A 20,389-nucleotide genomic window follows, 5' to 3' on the forward strand; every position below is an offset into this window, starting at 1 on the left:
AAGGCCATTCAACAGACACAAGTCTTGACATTTAAGTGAATGTCACAGATGCCTTTTTTTTTGTTGCTGTGCCCTTTTCTTAAAAAAAATTGCATTCATAATAAATGAACTTCAGTTCAGTTCTGAATTTAACATTTAAAGTAACCTAAACCAGAAACTAATAAATGTAGGAATAAAGTGGAAACATTTTTATTTTTGAATAAACTATCCCTTTAATAAAATACTGTTATAATTATATACACACAGTGGAGATCAAAATTAAACAATCTGTAAATATTTAATCTTCACTCAAAATTAGAAGGTATATTAGCTGTAGGTATACCACTAAATGTTCAAAATATCCAAGGCATTAACAAAAACACTTTATTTTGTGGAAAATGCAGTGATCAAAATTAGAGAACCGTAACCACTGTAGCCCGAAATATTACAACAAAAATTGTGGAGGGATACAACTGTCAGAAATTAGTAGGAAGTGTAGAGGCCCTCATTTTGAATGACTTCAGCACATCCGTGACCGCAGGATATCACTAGTTTCTCACAGTGCTATGGTGTGATCTTGGTCCTCTCTTCTTCCTCTCTCTTCCAAAGTTCAGTAACTAGTGGGTTTCTTAGCCAACTTCGCCAAGGATTTTCCAGAGATTTTCAGTCGGGTTTAGATCAGGACCCTGGCCTGGCCATTTCATGATTTCAATGTTCTTAGATTCAAGGAACCGCTATACCTGTTTTGCAGCGTGACGGGATAATTGTCTTACATGAAAATAGCAGGCTGAATCGGAGATGCTTGCAGGGAAAGTACAGCATGTTTCTGAAAGAGGTCATCTGCCATGTATCTGTATAAGAGACCCAACTCGCTGCAGAAAACATCCCCCAAACAATGACACTCCTCTTTCTCCACCTTTCACTATCTTCTTTACACACTTGGGCTTCAGTCTTTCCCTAGTATGATGCTGAACAAAATGTCTCCCATCAGACCCAAATAAATTAAACTTGCTCTCATCACTAAAGTGAACTTTGGAGCAGTTCTCCTCTCTCCACACAACATGCTCCTCAGCAAAGGTGAGCCGAGCCGTTTGATTCTTCCTGCTGATGAGAGGTTTGGTCATTACAGAGTGTGCGTTCAGTCCGACTTCTCTTAAACGTCCCGAGACAAATCTCTACCCCTTTCAGCACTTAACTTGCAAGCAATTCCAGCTGCAGTGTTGAACCGATTCCCTATTGAGAGTCTCTGCATTATCATGTCCTCTCGTGCATTTGTCTTTTGTGGACGACCAGCCTTTTTGGGGGACTTGAATGAATTGGTGTCATTGTAAACCTGCAATATTGGAGAAATCAGAGATCTGGAACTTCTCTTGCAATGGCTGAAAGGGTCATCCCTTTGGCCTTCATCTGGACCACCTCCTGTCGCAGGGTTTGAGTCACCTTAGAGCAGCCCGCCATCTTGCACTCTCAGTGAACATTGGAGGAATGCTGCCAGCTAAATAGGGTTTGTCATATAATTAAGGAAATTAGCACCAGATGCCAGCTTAACATTTTAAAGGATTACATTTAAAAAACAGGAATGGCATATGTCAACACGAGAGTAAAGGAATAATGACTTTTCATTTTTTAATAAACTACCCGATAAATGATAATACTAAAATAAAAAGAATGCTAGAAAAATAAAAGTATATGTAAAAATTAATAAGTAAACTATAACAAATGTTTATATAATTCAGAACTTTACTGACATGGATTATATTTTCTGACATTTATCTAATCAAAGTCTGGCTGAAGTTTGTGTGTCAGAGTGAATCATAATTTTAATTCAGAGTCGGGGTGTTTGTACGCATGTGTCTGTGGGTAAAATGGTGATGAATAATCAGTTTGGACTACATTGCTGATTCCCTGCATGAATGATGTGTGTGTTTGTGTGTGTGATGTAAATATGTGAGATGGCTGTGGCAGCATGAGTGACAGGCTTTTTAAGCAGAGCTCTCATTCACATCACATACCACTTGCATAATACAATATATCTGTCAACACTTAAAGCCATATATAGTTGCCAGAAACGTGTCCGGACACACAACGTCTCCTTTTTAAACAAGTTTAATCTCAAATCTCACCACAGAAATACATAAAGCTCCTGTGGAAAGTACTTTGCTACTCAGCTAAGATTGTCAGGCAGCTCAGAGGTGGTCTCATTATTGAAATTAGAAATTATTGAATATCTAACCTGCCTGTCAAGGGAAAAAGATAATGAGAGAGAGGGGAGGAAGGACTGAATACCAGGGTCACTTTCTAGCAGAATGAATGGTGAAATAATATTCTGAGTGAAAGTCTTCTCCTAAGGTCTTGGCTTACTGGTGTGTTTTTTTCTTCTATATTTAGCAACGATTTTCAAATTGTGCTCAAAGGTTGTGTGTGAATGTCTGTGTTGGTGTGCTTCGGCACGTTTCACATTCGCTGCCATCAGACCAGATGCCGTGGGCCCCGCACAGTCACACTGCATACACACACACCCACACACACACATTCTGCCTCAGAGTAAGAAAACTGTCATAATACAATCGCATTATGAGTCAGAAATCTTGTAATGCACACTTTATGATCGCTACAACATCAAAAGATGTGCATGCAGCTTATTTCTAAGTTCTAAGCCAAATACTGACTTTATAGACTTTCACCTTGATGCCGTAATAAGATTTTGCATTTGCGCATGTTTTATTAGGCAGCCACATTTATCTCTGGCAACTTGCCATGGATCTCCAGACGTTTTCTTCCATCCAATGAAATTGATGGATCATCAAGGCTGTAGTGCCTTGTACATTTATTGGCTACTCAAGTGTCACCTCTGCTCTATCCCAACGAATCAAAAATGACCTCTTTTGAGCATGTTGTTGCCCAGCTGGTATTGTTTCAGTCTAGTGTTTAGACGAGGCTTTGGTTCAAATGTTCATGAATGAATATTTCTTGGTATTAGAATTTCATATATCTGCTTAAAACAATACTTAACCCAAAAAAATAACAATTCTGTCATTGTTTACTCAATGTTATGAGCCAATCCTGTACGATTATATGACCTTTATAAGTGCAGTAATGATGTGCTGCTGTTACTGTTGCTTACTTTTATTGGTTTTGGGCATTTTTGTAGCTTGTTTTATCGATTTGGAAAAAAGCAGCATTATGTAGGCTCCCCTGGTTTCCTCAACAAAAACCCAGTTGGAATTTTCCATTAGCTTTTGGATTATTGCAGAAAATATGCTCTGTGACCAACAAAAGTTTAATTTTCTGACACAATTTTGAAGCCTAAATAAATCACCAGAAGTAAGAAGCTAAATGTAGACTATACTATTACAAACAAAGTACACTGTTATTATATCACCACCATTAAGCTTTGAGTTAGAACAATTTACAAGAGTGTGATTATAGACACAAGGATGTAAAAAGCAGATTTTTGTATGTGTGTGTGTGTACATGTGTCCGTGGCAACTTCTGTAGTCCTAGTTAGCAACCACCTCTTTCAAAACAGCCTAAGTTTTTTTTTTTTTTAAATCACACATTGGTATTACGGATGTATTTTAAGTCATAGAATACAACGTGAAAATATCATGATCTTGATTAAAAGTATTGAAGTATTGATTTAACCAATAAATAATAATATTTTTAAAAATGTATTGACTATAGGATGATGGAACTGGAAGTGCTAAAATGCTAACTCCTTTCCATGTTTGGCTCACAAAAATACTTCATCCCTGCTACACTTTCAAACCATAACCTTCCCATGACCCTCTGTCAAAGGAACAGCAAAGAACCAGGTCATGACAGCACATGAGGGCAGCGTTTCTCACAGCAATATAAGAGACATAAACAACACATGGGCTTTGTTTGGAATGCAACATATTGTTACTGCATTGCTGCATTGTATACACTGTTTACTGCCTACTATTTTATAAATATAACATGCAACAATAAACACTTCAGATAGTAGCTTGCTGTACTCATGAAACCTTATTATGTTGCATGTGTAAAATATGCAGTATGTTGCATTTGTATAACATTTGCATATTTCTTTGTATAAAATTGTAATGTTTTTGGTAACATTTTGTATAAAATGGTATAAAATTGGTATATTTCTTAACTTATGGTAATCCAATAAAACTCATCATACTAGAAATGGGAGAAAATGTGCAGAAACTATAATATATTCAAATGATTACTATTATATATGCTTTTTTGGATATAATGCAGTCAGTACATAAACACAAACATGACATTGCCACTCCACAGCAGCAGCAGGGAGAGCAATCATGAATCAGGGTCAGAAAGAAATAGAGAAAGAGATTAAGCTACAATTGTACCTTCCACAGCAGAAGGAGAGTAAGAGTGGAAAGAGACTTCCTGATCCTGACAATACTAGATAAATCTCAGGGGAAATTGAGAGCTAAGCTTAAGTTTGCTCATTTCTCAAAAGAAAAAAACCTGCCATTAATCCAAAGCTTTTCAAAAAGCCTCTTGAAGTATCAATTGCATGGCAAGTCAGACCAGATTTTTAGTAACAGTCAACATGTAAGAGACACTAATGTTTAACAGAAGGGATGGAAAAAATAAAAGTTGATCCTAAATACATGGGAAAGGAATTGCTAAACTTTGTGAATCGATAGCAACAGGCCTAAGTATTACAGGTATTAAAAGAAAAGTTGATACTGTTGAAATATGGGTTATGACGACTATAGTATCATGATATTGAATGAAATTTCATCATAATGTGACTAAAAAAAGTTTTAGATTTTAACTCTGGCATTTTGTGTTCACAATGGTAAATAAAAAAAAGTTTATTCTAACGAGTTGTGGCTGTCCGTCCGATCATTTGTTCAATCACACTGACTGACTGATTAATGGACTGATTTGATGTGACATTGTCACCATCTTGATCCGACAGCTCAGTGTTGCCTCTCTGCCGTCTACTCTTCTCCTTTCCCACAAGTTGGAGTGAGAGATTCGGGTTAAACAGGACACCAGGGAATTTCTAGCAGACACCACGAGATGATTTGACAAACAGAAGTATTGGAGCATTTGTGTCACTTCAGGCTGTTTTTTGAGCACCATATGCTGAAAACCAAAACCACCCAGAGTGCACAAACTTTGGGAGCCTGATTTCCCCCTACCTCCCAGTCACAACTATCAGAACAGTTTGATCGGATCCATGCCATCCATAATTATTTCATGCTCCTGGACTCTAACCAGCCTAAGCCATGCCACCATTTGACAAGTGAGAAATGGAGAGAGACAGAACACAAAGACAACAGAGGGAGAGAGAGAGAGAGAGAGAGAGAGAGAGAGAGAGAGAGAGAGAGAGAGAGAGATGCCTCTGGTTAGGAGGAAACCCCATTTCCAATGTCACTGTCTGTATAAGATGTCAGCCTGTGCACCTGAACCAGTCCGCCTGTCAAAGTTCCTGTCAGAGTGTCTGAATGTCAGAGTTGAGAGCAGATGGAGAGGTTACAATGGCTCCTTCAGACTGATGGAACACGGTTTCAGGGTAAGAACCATCAACTCAAATTTTGTAAGAGGGTATAGGGCTGGGCAGGTATTAGTAGTCTTACTTAATTAAGTTGAAGATCTGATGTGAATACGACTTCAGCTTTAATAAACAGCAGGTTCTCCAACAAGTGAGTGTAGCTATCATAAAAACTAAATGTAGTTGGTTTTTTTTGTTAGTTTTTTTGTTTAGAGGTGAAAACCCAATCCAATGGACCTTTTTCACATTTCCGGGTTTCTCAGCAGCGGAAGTCGTCATAGTTGGGTTAACTTGAATAGCAGTGAATGGGAGAGTACCACAAATATATTTTTTTGCATTCCCATTTGCTCAAATAGCAAAAGAAAAACTCCCTGATAGTATTTTCACAACTTTCAATCAAAGGAAAAAAATTGAGAGACTGATAACGGCAGTCAGAAGGGAGAACAATGTCAAATTTACCGTCCCTCCCGTAGACTCCGTGTTAGAAACACCCTCGCATCAGCGTTAACCAGTTTTTTTTTGTAATTTGATGCAAAGGTGATATAATACAAAGTATAGTGTTATAAATGTACATAGGCCTACATAGAGATTCTTAACAATATTAAAACTGTCTATTTCTTGACATATCCTTTTTATGTCTAAAATAAAATAAGTATAAAAGAAGTTATCGAAATATTCATATAAAACATAGCTTAACATTGGTCCTTGAGGCACCCCAACCCTGCACATTTTGCATGTCTCCTTTCTCTGACACACCAATTTCAGGTCTTGGAGTCTCTACTAATGAGCTGATGACCTGAAGTGTTTGATTCAGGAGACATGCAAAACGTGCAGTGTTGGGGTGCCTCCAGGACCAGGGTTGGGAACCACTGGGTTAGAACAATGGGGTTTTATGTCCAAAGAAAACCATGCATGAGAGCGAGCTCGCGCGCAAGTCAAGCATCCTTCGCCTTTTGTGAACGTCAGAAATTCCTCTGGTCAGTGAGCAGGCATCCGTCAGGCTTCCCCTTCAGTGTTAACACGCTGTAGCATCCCTCAGACAAGGTCGTGCACTTTCGCCTTTCCCCATGACAAACAACCAAATAAGTCGCGTGGGTGAGCCGCTGACGCAGTCATTGTGTCCCAACCAACCGAACCCCACGAGGACGGAGACGCGGACACAGCTAGAAATCGCAGTCATTTATTGTTGAGTTAGTAGGATGGCCGGTTCGCACGTGTTCGCTGCAATAGGTTACTTCAGGCGCGCGAGAATATTTCGCCAGGTAAAGACTGTAGGGGCACGAGACGAGCTCGCGCCAGACGCGCGAACATGAATTCCGCGGCGAGTGTTTGAGCGTTTCTTCGTAATGACTGCATTTATCCAGCTGAGTTTATGAACAGACTGCAAGCGAACATTAACAACACTCGCAATAAAACAGCATTTGTTACCGAGCAGCATGTTAAAATCGGACGATTTGAGTCGCGCTCTGAGGTCTCGTGAAGTCTTCAGCGGTGACGAGACAGAGACAGAGGCGGAGGCGAGTCCGTTAACGGAGGACTTGGGCTGCGATTAAGACTCTGGGACCTTCCGTCGTTTGACCGGGCATCCTTCTCCTTAGAATAATCATCACAGACTCGCAGAGCGGTAAGAGTCGTTTGTGTTTACTACTAACAAGATGTTTTGTGTGGAGAAACAGCACGAGGATGACAGAACTGGAGCCCGTTACCATATTTTGGCGAGGTTACAATGAGTGTCGATCAATTAGATGCTTAATACTTAAATGAAGGACAATTACATGTACTTTTGTGTAAAAAGCAACCCATTGATAATGTGGTTACAACTGTAAGACGTTTGGTTTGGTTGAGCGTTTTCTGCTGACAGAAACAAAACGTTATTACAGACTTCACATTTTCTGCTTGCATTGCTTTTGTTTGGTTTTAACCAGGCGCAGCTGACACTGAGGATTTAGGTTAGGATTTAGTAAAGGTTTTCTTTGGTTCCGTTGTGAACCTAAGCGAAGACTCCTGGAGGTACTGGACGTGTTTCTTGCTCTTCACTTTTTGTAGCATTCATGATTTATGTATTGATCACTAACCTTAATGTAGTTCAACTCTTCTACTAAGTAACGTTAGTTAATAAGACAATATATTTTTTCCTCATTTTTTTTCTCTTCTTTTCTCTTCTTCTTTCTTTCTGTTTCTTATTTTTATAATGGATAAGCATAAAAACAGCTGAAAAAGTTATGATTGAAAGCAGAAGATACTTGTTAAAGTCACCCTCAATAAAGCAGAGATCTCCAGGAAAGTCCCTCCCTCACTATTGTCAGATTATACACTGGGGTCCGATAATGTCCATAAAAGCATCTTTGTTTTAGAGAGGATTGTTCTTGCAATCGTCTTGGGATTGGCAGTTAAATTTTTCTTTTTCTTTTTCTATTGCTTTCATATTGTACTGTTAGTGTCCAGCTAGTTTTATTCAGTGTTTGGTCCAAGTCTGTCTGTTTAATGTCTGCTAAGCAGACACCATGGTTTGCGGTTAAATATAGCTACACTGTACTGTATCTGTTCGGCTCACTGCTCCACAGCAACAAGCCTTGCAGGTATTTGTCACAGTTATGCACCAAAACATCTGATTAAAGCAATTAGCTGATATAGCATAAAGTATTTCATTAGCAGAGGTGAGGTGGTGGTGCGTAGAGGCACAGAATACCTCTTGTGTGTTTTTACTACCATTTTCTAGCATTTGTGTAATATTTTTGTACTGTAATATTAAAAAAAAAAAACACAAAAAAAACAACAACTGTTTTATAGGATTTAGGGCAACTATTAGTCAATTTTAAAAATTCATATCAGGCAGACTGTAATATGTCAGACACTCAAGGAAACCCAATCAGTCATCTTAAAACCGTCAAAAACATTCCAGGTGTTTTGACCTGATGTTTTTAAGCTGGAGAGTGTTACTGAAATAGTCCAATGTAAGCCGTAGATACTTTTTCATTTTTTAATCATACATTCACTCCAAGAATGCCTGTGCCTTCATTCTGCGTTCTGTCTCTCTTCTTTTGCGAAGTTGCTATGTAGATGCCTTATATGTCTGGATTTCTCAAATGCATCCTGTTTAAAATTACAATGACCAATTGCTTTAAATAATTTAGAAAACTGGCCAAGTTGATTTGCCCAGTGATGGATTTATAGCTCTGATGGGCTTGCAAACTTTAATAACGTCATGTTAAAGGTGTCCGTGAGTTTTGAAAAAAATCAAATCATATCATAAAAAATCATAATGTATAAAAAAGTATTTGGGTGATTGTTTTAGTTCTGGTGCTTAAATGTGTCAGATTTTTTATGTATATGAAAATGTATAAAAATGTATTGATGTAAATGTATAAAATAAATATATAAAAATATTATATTTAAATTAAATATATATTTTTTAGATAAGTCGTATTAGCTATTATTTTTTCCATGCCTTAATAATTAATTTTATTTTCAAATATCTTTTGTTATATAGATTTTGTTTTTCCTTTTTCTCCAACCCAATGAAAACATTAAAATTGCAAGTTTAATTGCAGGTTTAAAACTGATGATATAAACAAAGAATGCAATAAACAAAGTATTTGAATATTTATTATTGCGTAAAAAATAAAAAAAATTTTTTTTTTTTTAAAGAAACACCTGTTTATTAAATTTTATTTTGGATTCTCATTAATATAGTAATTATATTTAAGATTATAATTTAAAGGATAATCTATAAATAATCAATCTAGTATGAATATTAATAATTATATATAATATAATTATATTATATAGGATATATGTGATATGCATACAGACACGATGGCATGTCAAGACCCCATCTTTCACGCACACACCCATCCTATTTTCTGTTCTTCGTTTTCTATTAGACCTCTTTCATCTCAAGTCTTTTAGGCATATCAGTGTGTGATACAACAATGTTTCTATGTGACATATTACATGCATACACACAGTAGACATTTGGACGTAATGGCAGAAAGAAAATTGTAAAGAAAGGAATGGAAATTGCGCTTGTGAAAGAGCGATGAGGAGCACATTCTGTCTGGCATGCAATTACACACACGCTCATGCACTCTAAAGTCCAGGAGCCTGATCTGAGGAACCTGGCCTGTGTACAGCTTTCTAATGTGAACATACACACACACATAGAGAGACAAAACAGACTGGTTCGTTCCGGCTGGTCAAGGCCAGTTTTGACCACCCAGATCGAGGCAGCATCAGATAAGTGGGGAGGCTCTGAAGCCTCTCAATAAGTCTGTTACAAAGTCTGTCAATCTGTTATCCATATGGAGATTCAAATAAATGGTGGCAAACATTGAATGATAGATTTTTAGCATTTGGCAACACAGTCTAAGCAAAACCTCACCTGTACACACACACTATAAAGAGAGTCTGTAATGATGTATTATGATAGTTTTTGTGTGTGTACTCGTGTGTTTTCTACAAAGGAGTGCTGTCTTTATCATCATGATGATTCAAAATGATTCCATCATTCGGTGTGATGCACACAGCATGTTTTTTATGTGTGTGTGTGTAGTTATAGATCCTCAGTGACATTCCCAGTGGGAAGGAGTCTTATTTGATTATTTTCTTCCACACAGCTCAGTGCTGAAGTGAACCTTTGCCATCCAGACACACACAGACACACACGTGAGTGTGCATTTTCAGCTTCTGTGGCTGAGTGAGTAAATCTGCAGTCAGTATTAATGCTTTGTGACAGGGAGGGATGACTGCACAGACAGGACACATGGAGACAGCAGAGGCCACATAAAACACACAAACACAAGCCATCCTGATTTACAGCCTTCCCTCCCATGGCCTGCCCAACTTCATCTTTTTCAAAACTTTCTCTTTCTCATGCACAAGTCTCTGTGCTGACACATAACCTGTGTCAAAGACAAGTACATGGGCTCTGTTGACCCAGCCAGGTCTGGGTCCTGTCAGAGACAGACAGAGGAAAACAGAAACACTAAGGACATCTATTAGGTTGAAGACTCTGGTCTCCATTTCTTCCTCTCTGGCTCTCTTGCCTGGGAGTGTAGAGCAGAGGTGTAGATCTCATGCCTAATTGGAGGCACAACAAACAGGACGTTTTGCAGTTAAAGTGACAATGTGGTGTATCCCAAAGTGTTTCCCCAGAATCTGAAGCCCTGGCTTTCTTTTGTTAGTTTTACACCTGAATTGAATGTGATGGTGAAAACTGGCCCATGAAACAGTACGATGAGGGCTCAACAAAAAGGATGGCCGCTGGCCCAGAGCTATAATCTGCCCTTTTAGGCAAATGCTACACTCTAAAAAAATCTTGGGTTATTATTTTAACCCAAATGCTGGGTTGAGCCTTTTGGGTCATTTTTTGGGGTTATTCTTTCAGTGTTTGGGTAGTTTTTGTGTTACCCAGCTCCTGGGTCAAATGTAACAACCCAGTGTTTGGGTTGTTTTTGTGTTATTCAGATCCTGGGTCAGACGTAACCCAGTGGTTGAGTTATTTATCGCGGGGATTTTGCGTCTTCTTTTCACGAGAGAGCAGTTCTAAGCGCCATCGAATTGATGCATTCTTCAGTAAAATACAGGTTTGTGTACATTTTATTTTATCTATAAAATCGTTACTGTGCTGTATATCGTTCAATTTTGTGCAGAGCAACTTAAAGGCGCGCGGTGTGAATCACCTTTAAGGAGTGTCGCGGTCTTTTTGCGTGATTGAAAAGCCTGATGCTTTGCATAAAATAAATGATTTTATTCATAAAGATACAGAATATAATACTTTGGATGTTAAAACATGTAGGAAGTTATCGTGCAAACCAGTGGTTCTGTGGAGTATTTTAGAAAAGTTTAGAGGATTTAAATGAATCTGTAAACATTATTTAATGTATGAAGTAAAAAAAAAAGAAAAGCTAGTAATATAGTAAAAATGAATAAACCCATTAGCTGGGTTAAATCAACCCATTATGCTGGGCCAAATAAACAACCCAATTTGCTGGGTAAATTTAACCCAAGATGGGTTCTGACCTATATTTACCCAGCCCTTGGGTTAATAACAACTCAAATTGGGTTGTTTTTAACCCAGTGTTTTTTAGAGTGTAGTGATGTCCTGCGGCCACAGGTGTGCTTTTTAAAGTACCTTTTTGTCATTTTGAAGGTTAAATAAACAACCCAATTTGCTGTCCTATATTTACCCAGCCCTTGGATTAATAACAACCCAAATTGGGTTGTTTTAGATATATCTAGATATATCTATATTTAGATATATCTAGCTATTATCACTTACTTGCATTTTGGTGCCTTGCAAATTAGCAAATTCTGCTTCTCAGTATTTTTTGTTTTTAATAATAAATATTTTATATTTTAATCATGTTTTTAATATAATACAAAAATGTTTAGTAAATATTATAATAAATGTTAATATAAAACTAATATACTTGCAAGTGTGAAATTATAAATGCTAATCTAAAATTTTACATATAAATTGATAGATATGTATATTTCTTTATGTTGAGGCCAGTGGAAAAAGGACATGTCAAATATAAATCTGAATTGCTGGTCTTACTGTGCCAGTAGAAAAAAAAGACAAAATTGTCAAAGACGGTAAATAGACAATAAACTTATTTTTGTTAGGTTGTCTTTGCTGGCTGCAAGAGCAAACAACAAAAAAAAGCCAACATGACCAATGATGTTCGATTCATTAATAAATGACTCTTGTTTTGGTCCTGTTGCTGAATCAGACAAAAAGTCTCAGACAGTCATCGATTTGAATCGGATCATTAACAGCTTAATTATTGAATCTCTCAGTTATTGAATTAACATCTGACAGAGTGGATGTTTATGACAAAAAAAATGATTAAAAAAAAACATGTCTAAAAGAAAAGTACTGTTTTGTTTAGTACTTCACTGGGGATGTCTCTTCTAGCTCAACACTTTCCTTTTACAGCAAGAGTAAATCAAGAACAAAGTACAAGAAAGGAGACAGGAAAAACAAGCTGCTTTTGCACTTTTTCATTTCCGTGTGATCTGTTTCTCCTTTCCGTTCACCTCTAACTCTCCCTCAGTGATCCTGCCATGAGCGCAGTGACAGACCCCTTGGTTATATCATCAACACGAAACATGAGTCCTCCAACACAGGTCAGAAAGTATTAGACTGAATGTGTGTGTGAGAGAGAGATGTCCTTGTTTCCTGTCTTTTCCCCAAGTCATGTTCAGAGGGGGTATCGTTCACCCATGGCTGGGTTTCCATGGCCACGAGGACCGAGCCAATCAGAGCGCAGGGCCACCATGTGCTCCAGACGAGGAAAAAGCCCGCCGGCGACACATATGCTAGCGTGCTAACGCTAACCCAGCATCTTTGCGTCTGCTCTGCGGCTCTTCCTCCCTGGCCTTCTCTTTCATTTTGATCCCCTCTGTCCTTGAACCTGAAGTCTCTCTTTAGTTTTAAATAGCTTGATGTATTTATAATGTCTCCCCTTATGTTGTCACTTTTTTTATCTTGGTTTCTTCCTAAGGCAAGACATGAATAGGAAAGATGGACAGAAGTAGAGGAAACAGGGCAAGTGCCCCTGAGACAAACAACCTTTAACTCTGCCTTTAAAAATAGAAAATTAGGTGAGACGTGTTCTGTGGAGTTTCTCCTACCTACAAACATTGTTGATTTATATTGTCTGCCGGAGTGTTTATGCTGTAAGAGTGTGTAAGGTAAAGAGGAAAGACGAGGAAAAGAAAACATTTGCCAGAGGATTTATTGCAACATAGAGGGCAATTCCTGCCAAAAAAACCCTGAATTTTCCCATGGTTTAAAACCGTAATGGAATTGCATTGTTTACCTTTGGGAATGATTGTGTCCGTGGAAATGGAATTCCATTGTTCGAGTCTAATCTCAGTTTTTATTCAGACATGGCTTTCATTTACTGTGGGATCATCTGCAGGTATATGGCATTGTGAGTCGCCAGTGGAGGAACACATAGCTGAGGCGCTCTCGCAAACGCGCTCACAGTCACACATTCTCGCACATACCTTGATCAAAGGCTTAAAGCTCAGATTTGGGAGAAATCCCCTCTTTGGCAGGTCACCGTTTCCATGGAGACTACAATATTTCTCCTTTACTCATTTTAAGCGGTTTCTCACTTCATGATACTATTATGTTTCTAATTTTCTAGATTTTCTAATTTAACACAATGATAACTTACCTGTAACACATCACGTGCCGATTAATTAAAGATAAAGTTATTAATTAATTAATGTCATTAATTTGAGGTTAATTTGATAATAATTGCTTGATAGCCCTATTTAAAACATAAAAATACACAATTAATGGAAAATCATGTGTTTTTTTAACCTTAAACCGCATAAACACATTTCATTACACCAAATACACCAAATAATGTTCTTTTTAGCAGCATCATATGACCCCTTTAAACACCGGTGACAGATACTTCAGCATAAGAAGCTTTAGCACAAGAATCAGCTTTAAGACACAGTTATTGAGGTTGAGAGGAAGGTGCGGTAGAGCACATGCAAGCATTTATATGTCGCATAACAAGCAGATGCTGCACTAATATGCTTCAGCTGAGGATTTGCTTTAGCAGTCAAGGTGCAAGATGGCACACTAAGTTTATACATAATTCATGTTATTAAGCGTTAAATCTGTAGAGTCTATGGATTTGGGATTTTATGTGCTCCATATCGTTTACCTCACAAAAGTGTAGAGGATCGTCAGACACCTGACTTGCTCTTTCCTGCAGTTAGTACAAAGGTGGAAAATATCTGTAAATATTATTGTCCTACTTCAGCAGGGGGCTTTCCTGCAGTACCTACTAGAAGATGATGTCACCAATAATGGTGCTGTGTGTTTTAGAGCAGCGACTACAAGCTTGAGGTCAAGGCAACAGCCATGTGTAGCTCTACTGTTTACATCTGTGTGAAAGATGTTTTAGGGCCAAGCTGTGTATATATTAGTGTTGACGTGCAAGGGCAAATATTTCCAACAATGTGTTTGGAATATCAGGTTTTTGGCCACATTTATGCACAAGGTCCAGTGGAGAATTGTTTTTTTTAAGTCTGCAGGGCAGAATATATTGTCAAACATAGTGCAGTCTTGCTGAATTTGCCTTCAAAGCAAAGCCGTGGTTGTGGACCCTCACTAAATCTTTACTCCATCGTGAAATGGCGAACACAACCCTGTTTAAAGCTTTAGTGCCACCTCCTGCATAGCACGTAATGTAATCACTGCTCAGAAACATCAGAGGTGCATTTGAGATGCGTGTTATTTTAAGTGTAAATTAAATCTGTTTCGTCTGACCACTTGTGATCTGATCAACTCAGACAGATATTAATACCAGGTGTAGAAAGACTGGAATGAAGAAATGAATAGGCAGGCCAAATGACAAAAGCATGGGTGATAAGTAGAAGCGATGGAGTCCATGAATGAGTAAACGAAGAGAGATAATGAGGTGAGCTGAGGTAATATTCACAGTTCCCCTGAGTTAATTCAGTCCCTGTGTGTGTTGATTAATTATGTGTGCATGTGTGTGTATACAGTGCTGTTTCCTGCATCGCTATTCAGCGGCAGTGCTACTCCACGACAAAGAAAAACAAGATATTACCCAGTTTGTGTGTTTGCAGTCTAAGTTGAATGTGATGAGATTTTAAAAGTATAGCTCAAGGAAAAAATACGAAGACAATAAGAAACATGATTTTACTGGCTGCATGCAAAAATACTGTGCTCAAACAGTCTGATTTATAAACAAATGACTCTTTTTAGCCATTTCTTTTACTGAATCACTCCAAAAAAGACCTAGAAGTTATTGCTTTGAATCAGTCGAATGGATTACTCATTTAATTTGTTTTAGGTCAGTAATATTTTAAGTTTTTGAAAAGTCTCTCATGCTCACCAAAGCTGTATTGATTTGATGAGACTGTAAAATATTATGACAATTTGTTTTCTATTGTAATATACTGTATTTTGAATTGTAATTTATTCCTGTGATGGCAATGCTGATTTTTCAGCATCATTACTTCAGTCTTCAGTGTCACATGATCCTTCAGAAATCATTCTAATATGCTGATTTGCTGCTTAAGAAACTTTTCTTATTAATGTTGAAAACAGTTGTGCTGCTTAATATATTTGTGGAAACTGTGATTTGTTTCAGGACTTTTTTTTTTTTTGATGAATAGAAAGTTCAAAAGAACAGTATTTATTTGAAATAGTAGGCTAATCTTTTATGACATTATAAATGTCTGTCACTTTTAATCAATTTAATGCATCGTTGCTGAAGAAACAATTACTGACCCCAAATTTCTGAACAGTAGTGATTGACCATGTGTAGTTAAAGATACACATTCACAAAATCATTCAAATTAAGCTTTATCACACTGCTGTTCATGCATGTTTTTATTGCCACATTTTATATAGAAATATAATAAAATGATGATGATGTAATAGCTTATTGACTGACTACAGCAACATTTTTTGTTCTGTCTCATCAGCCCCGTTGGTCAAAAACTCATGGCTTCTCAGGTCAGTAACAATTGTACGGTGCAGTTCATAAACTTCCTCATTTACACTTGCAGACTAAAAGCTCATTTAGTTTTTACAGATCATTTAAACATTGTTTGCTTACGTCATTCTGTATGCATAATATAAAGGCATGATGTTGCAATCGGAAAAAAATAATAGTCTCATCCTTTTAATCCAGTGTGCTCTGAACACACATACTTGGGCAGTATTGTAAGCAATTTATTCTAAATCTGTAATTAGGAGATGATGGATCATAAACATAATGTTAAATGCTTGCATGTGTATCATTACAAGAGGATTATGTTGTATTAATTATTATATTTACCATATTAACTTTCAAACATTGGGCTTTCCAAATTCGAGCCATGAGCTTGTGTAGCAGTGTGCGTATTTAAGTGTGTTTGTGTAACCGGTAAAGATTATTGTCACGGAACCGGGTGTGTGGAGGCAGGCAGGACGACGAGGACAACAAGAATTCCACTACTCACTTTTAATGTAGGATCCTACCCACAGTTAACCCATTTTTAAGTTGGAGGCACAAAGACACACACATATACTGTATATATTCATGAAGTATTCCTCCTAGTTGATAAGACTACAGTATATGGCTAAAGTGGCTGAATAATGATCAGAGAGGCAGAATGGAGGTCAGTTTGGAGCAGCAGATGATAATGGACGTCTAGGGTGAGATAGGATGATGAAGGTGAAGGACGTGAGCAGGGTCTGAAATGAACACATCCTAAGTGCCAAATGCAAGCACAAATTGTTTTTGGTGAGGATGAACAACAGATTTACTTTTCACTTGAATAGTAACATTATAGTGAATTACAATAGTCAGATTTCCGAGTGTCAGTTTATAATGTCATAAAGAATCCTGAAAAACATGTCACGGTTTTCAAAAAATATTACGCAGCACAACTGGTTTTCATTTTGGTCATAATAAAGTTTCTTGAGCAGCAAATCAGCATATCATAATGATTTCTGAAGGATCATGTGAAACTGAAGGCTTAAATGATGCAGAAAATTCAGTTTTGCATCAGGAAGAAATTACATGTAAAAACATTAAAACAGAAAATAGTTGTTTAAATGTATAATATTTGACAATATTTACTGTATTTTTTATCAAATAAAATGCAGCCTTGGTGAGTACTTATTTCAAAAACATAAAAATATCCCAAGACCCCAAACTTTTGAACAGCAGTGTATATAAACCTGCTAATGATGAATGAATTATGATGGGTTTCACAGTGTAATGGGGATATCATTTTTGAGTAGCTTTTGTCTGAACTTTTGTTTTGCAATCTCTTTTCTCTTACTCGTTAATCAATTCATATTTTTTTGCTGAACTGCACACCTTCTTGAGATGTGCTTACACTGGTCATTCACTGTATCATCAATAGATGTCTGGCATGAAACAGTAGGAAACTGGACATGAAAAGTGGGTGAAGGGCTCATAATCACAGGGTTTTGGGGGAAAGTGTAGTGTCTATAATTTGATTTACACAGTTCAGTTGAGAAGCTACCAGTCCAGCAAACATGCTTTGCATAACCCCCAAAAATCCTGTTTGATTGAAAAGATGAAGGCGGGAGGATGAGGATGGATGAAGTTAACAGTGACACACAGGCACAGATGAATAAGGGAAGAGGGAGAGCCGAGAGAAAGACGGGATTGGGGGAAGGGCTGCTGGGGAGATTAATCCCATTCACCCTTTTACATGGACACATACATACACAGTCTGTGATCCATTTCTCAACAGTTTTAAGATGAAGCGCGTATGTGTGTATGATGCATTCGAAGATTGTGAAATACTGGCCTTTTCTGTGTACTGTGCATAAATGTGAGCTGTATTGTGTGTATGTAAATGGCTGTAGAGTGTGTGTATTCAGAGCAGTCTGTCTCTCTTCCCTCAAGTCATTTACAATTTCTGCATGGTTTGATGAATATGCTCCAGTGTTTGTGTGTATGTCTGTGTTTATATAGATAGATGAGAGAGCAAGAGCGAGGGTGGGTTTAACCTCTCTGTTTTAAATATACTGTTCGCCCATGCTCTGTCCGCTCTGTGTTTAAAAATGACATCTCTGCAGGCCACTTGTTTTTTTTCATCAGAGTACATTACCATTCATAGAAATTCTGGGCAACATTATTATTGCATTCATTTATAAAAATGCTCCTCTGGAGCGCTTGTGCTGGCAATCTCCCCTTGCCTCTGGATTGCCTCTGTCACCTCACTGCTGTCTTACAAATGGACTCAGCAGCTGTATGACAAAGCTTCAAAAACTGCCTGGATGCATGGTGTGTGTGTGTTTTCTGTTAAATAATGTGAAATATGCCATTTAAATCTTCTGCCTGAAGGAGCTCAGCAGTAAAGAGCACACTGCCTTAGCTGTGTTTTCCAAAAACACACACAAACACATGTACACACACTTCCAGTGTAATTGTGAAGCTAGTTATTTTGAACCACAAGAGCACTAGGGGAGAATGGGGCATAACACTAACACTTTTTGACTTTCTCAGTTTGTGTTATTCCACATGGGGTTCAGAGTATAATTTTTTCCCACATTAATTTCACACTTGTCTAGTACAAATATGTGGTTTTGTTTCATAATTGCAGTGTGTACGTTTTTCTTTATTTACCCCAAAAGAATGGAACTGAAATGTGGCAAAATGCCCCATAGGTGGGGTGCATTGTAACATCTGAGGGGCACGTTGTAACATGACCATATGACAGCTTAAAATGTTATCTGATCTAATTAAAAATACACAAGACAGACTAAATTATTTTGTAAATAAATTAAAATTTACTTTTTCAAATAAAATAATGCCCTTTTTTATTTTATTTCATTTTTTTTCGTTGGTGCCAGTAGCCTCGTGGTTAGTGCATCGACGTACAGCACAACTGCGCTCAAGGCAACCCGAGTTTGATTCCCATCTCAAGGTCCTTTGCCGATCCTGCTCCCCTCTCTCCTCCCAGTGCTTTCCTGTCATCTCTCTACTGTCCTATCTCAATAAAAAGCCCATAATAATAATGCCCTGTTTTAAGAATTAAAAATAATCTAATTTTGGAGTTTGACAATGAACACATTGCAACCATGCTTGGGAAGGTCCTGATCGCAACACATACAGCATAGTTCAAAGCAGTATGGGCAAATATATGAAGAAACACATTCAGACATTCATAAAAACACTCCCCTCCCTCCACACAGCTCTCACGGAACTGGAGACACATAAACGAGCCAAAATGCTTTACATTTCTTGAAATCATTTGAACATTGACTGTCAGTCTTTATTCACCTGTTTCTCATGGTTTCTCATTAAAATCAAGTAAATTGTGTAAATTAAATAGTGAATATATTGTAAATTATATCGCTTATGTCATAGAATATCATAGTTCTAGCGGTGCACATTGTAATGCAGTGTTACAACGTTCCCCATCTGTGCAACTGGAATTTAAAACCGGTTCATGTCTTCTGCTAGTTAGCAAAGCATTAAAGAACTATCTAAACTGATAAATAGCAGATTGGAGATTCAAATAATAGCAGATTTCTCTCATTTTAAATTAACACCATAAAAACTGAGATGAAAAATTTATTTAAGCCAGAAATTTACTTTTGCTGTGGTAAAATAAATGTTCAGCAATATCTTCAAAAGATTTTTTAATTTTGGCACAATTTTTTTTTCTATATAGTGTTGATATAGCAACTAGTAAATACTGTACATTTTGTTATGCTAGCATGCGTGGAAATATTTAAACCATTTTTGTTAACCCTGCATTAGTTTGTGCCCTGCGCACCCTATACTGCTCTTGCAGCATTTATTTGAAATAGATTTTTTTTGTGACAGTAATAAGTAAAACATCTTTACTGTCACTTTTGTAATTTAATAAATTCTTGCTGAATAAAAGATTTTGAAGCTAAATTTTTTTAAACAGTACACTCTTAAAAATAAAGGTGCTTAAAAGGTTCTTCACATCAGCGATGACATAGAACAGTGTTTCTCAACCCTGGTCCTGGGCGCCCCCCAGCACTGCACATTTTGTGTGTCTCCCTAATCAAACACACCTGATTCAACTCATTAGCTCATTAAAAGAAACTCCAGGACCTGAAATAGGTGTGTCAGATAAGGGAGACATACAAAATGTGCAGTGTTGGGGGGCGCTCAGGACCAGGGTTGAGAAACACTGCCATAGAAGAACCATGTTTGGTTCCACAAAGAACCATCTCTTTCTTATCTTTTTATAATCTGAAGAACATTCTTTCGCCACAAAGAACCTTTTGTGAAACAGAAATGTTCTTCAGATGTTAAAGGTTCTTTATGGAACCATTTAGACAAAAAGGTTCTTCTATGGCATTGTGAAGCACCTTTATTTTTAAGA

The 20,389-nt window shown here is 37.4% G+C and overlaps 1 protein-coding gene across 1 annotated transcript in view; it reads left to right on the forward strand.

Annotated features, from left to right (window-relative positions):
• The first annotated feature begins 6,474 nt into the window (after positions 1-6,474).
• The window catches only part of LOC107690314 (gap junction gamma-1 protein-like), a 33,521-nt gene continuing 19,606 nt past the window's right edge, over positions 6,475-20,389 (forward strand). The window contains exon 1 of the mRNA XM_016488617.1: positions 6,475-7,121. The gene's annotated coding sequence lies outside the window, so the exon portion shown is untranslated. The remainder of the gene's footprint in view (positions 7,122-20,389) is intronic.

Source organism: Sinocyclocheilus anshuiensis, unplaced genomic scaffold, assembly GCF_001515605.1.
Source record: "Sinocyclocheilus anshuiensis isolate Anshui unplaced genomic scaffold, SAMN03320099.WGS_v1.1 scaffold461, whole genome shotgun sequence".
NCBI lineage: Eukaryota > Metazoa > Chordata > Actinopteri > Cypriniformes > Cyprinidae > Sinocyclocheilus > Sinocyclocheilus anshuiensis.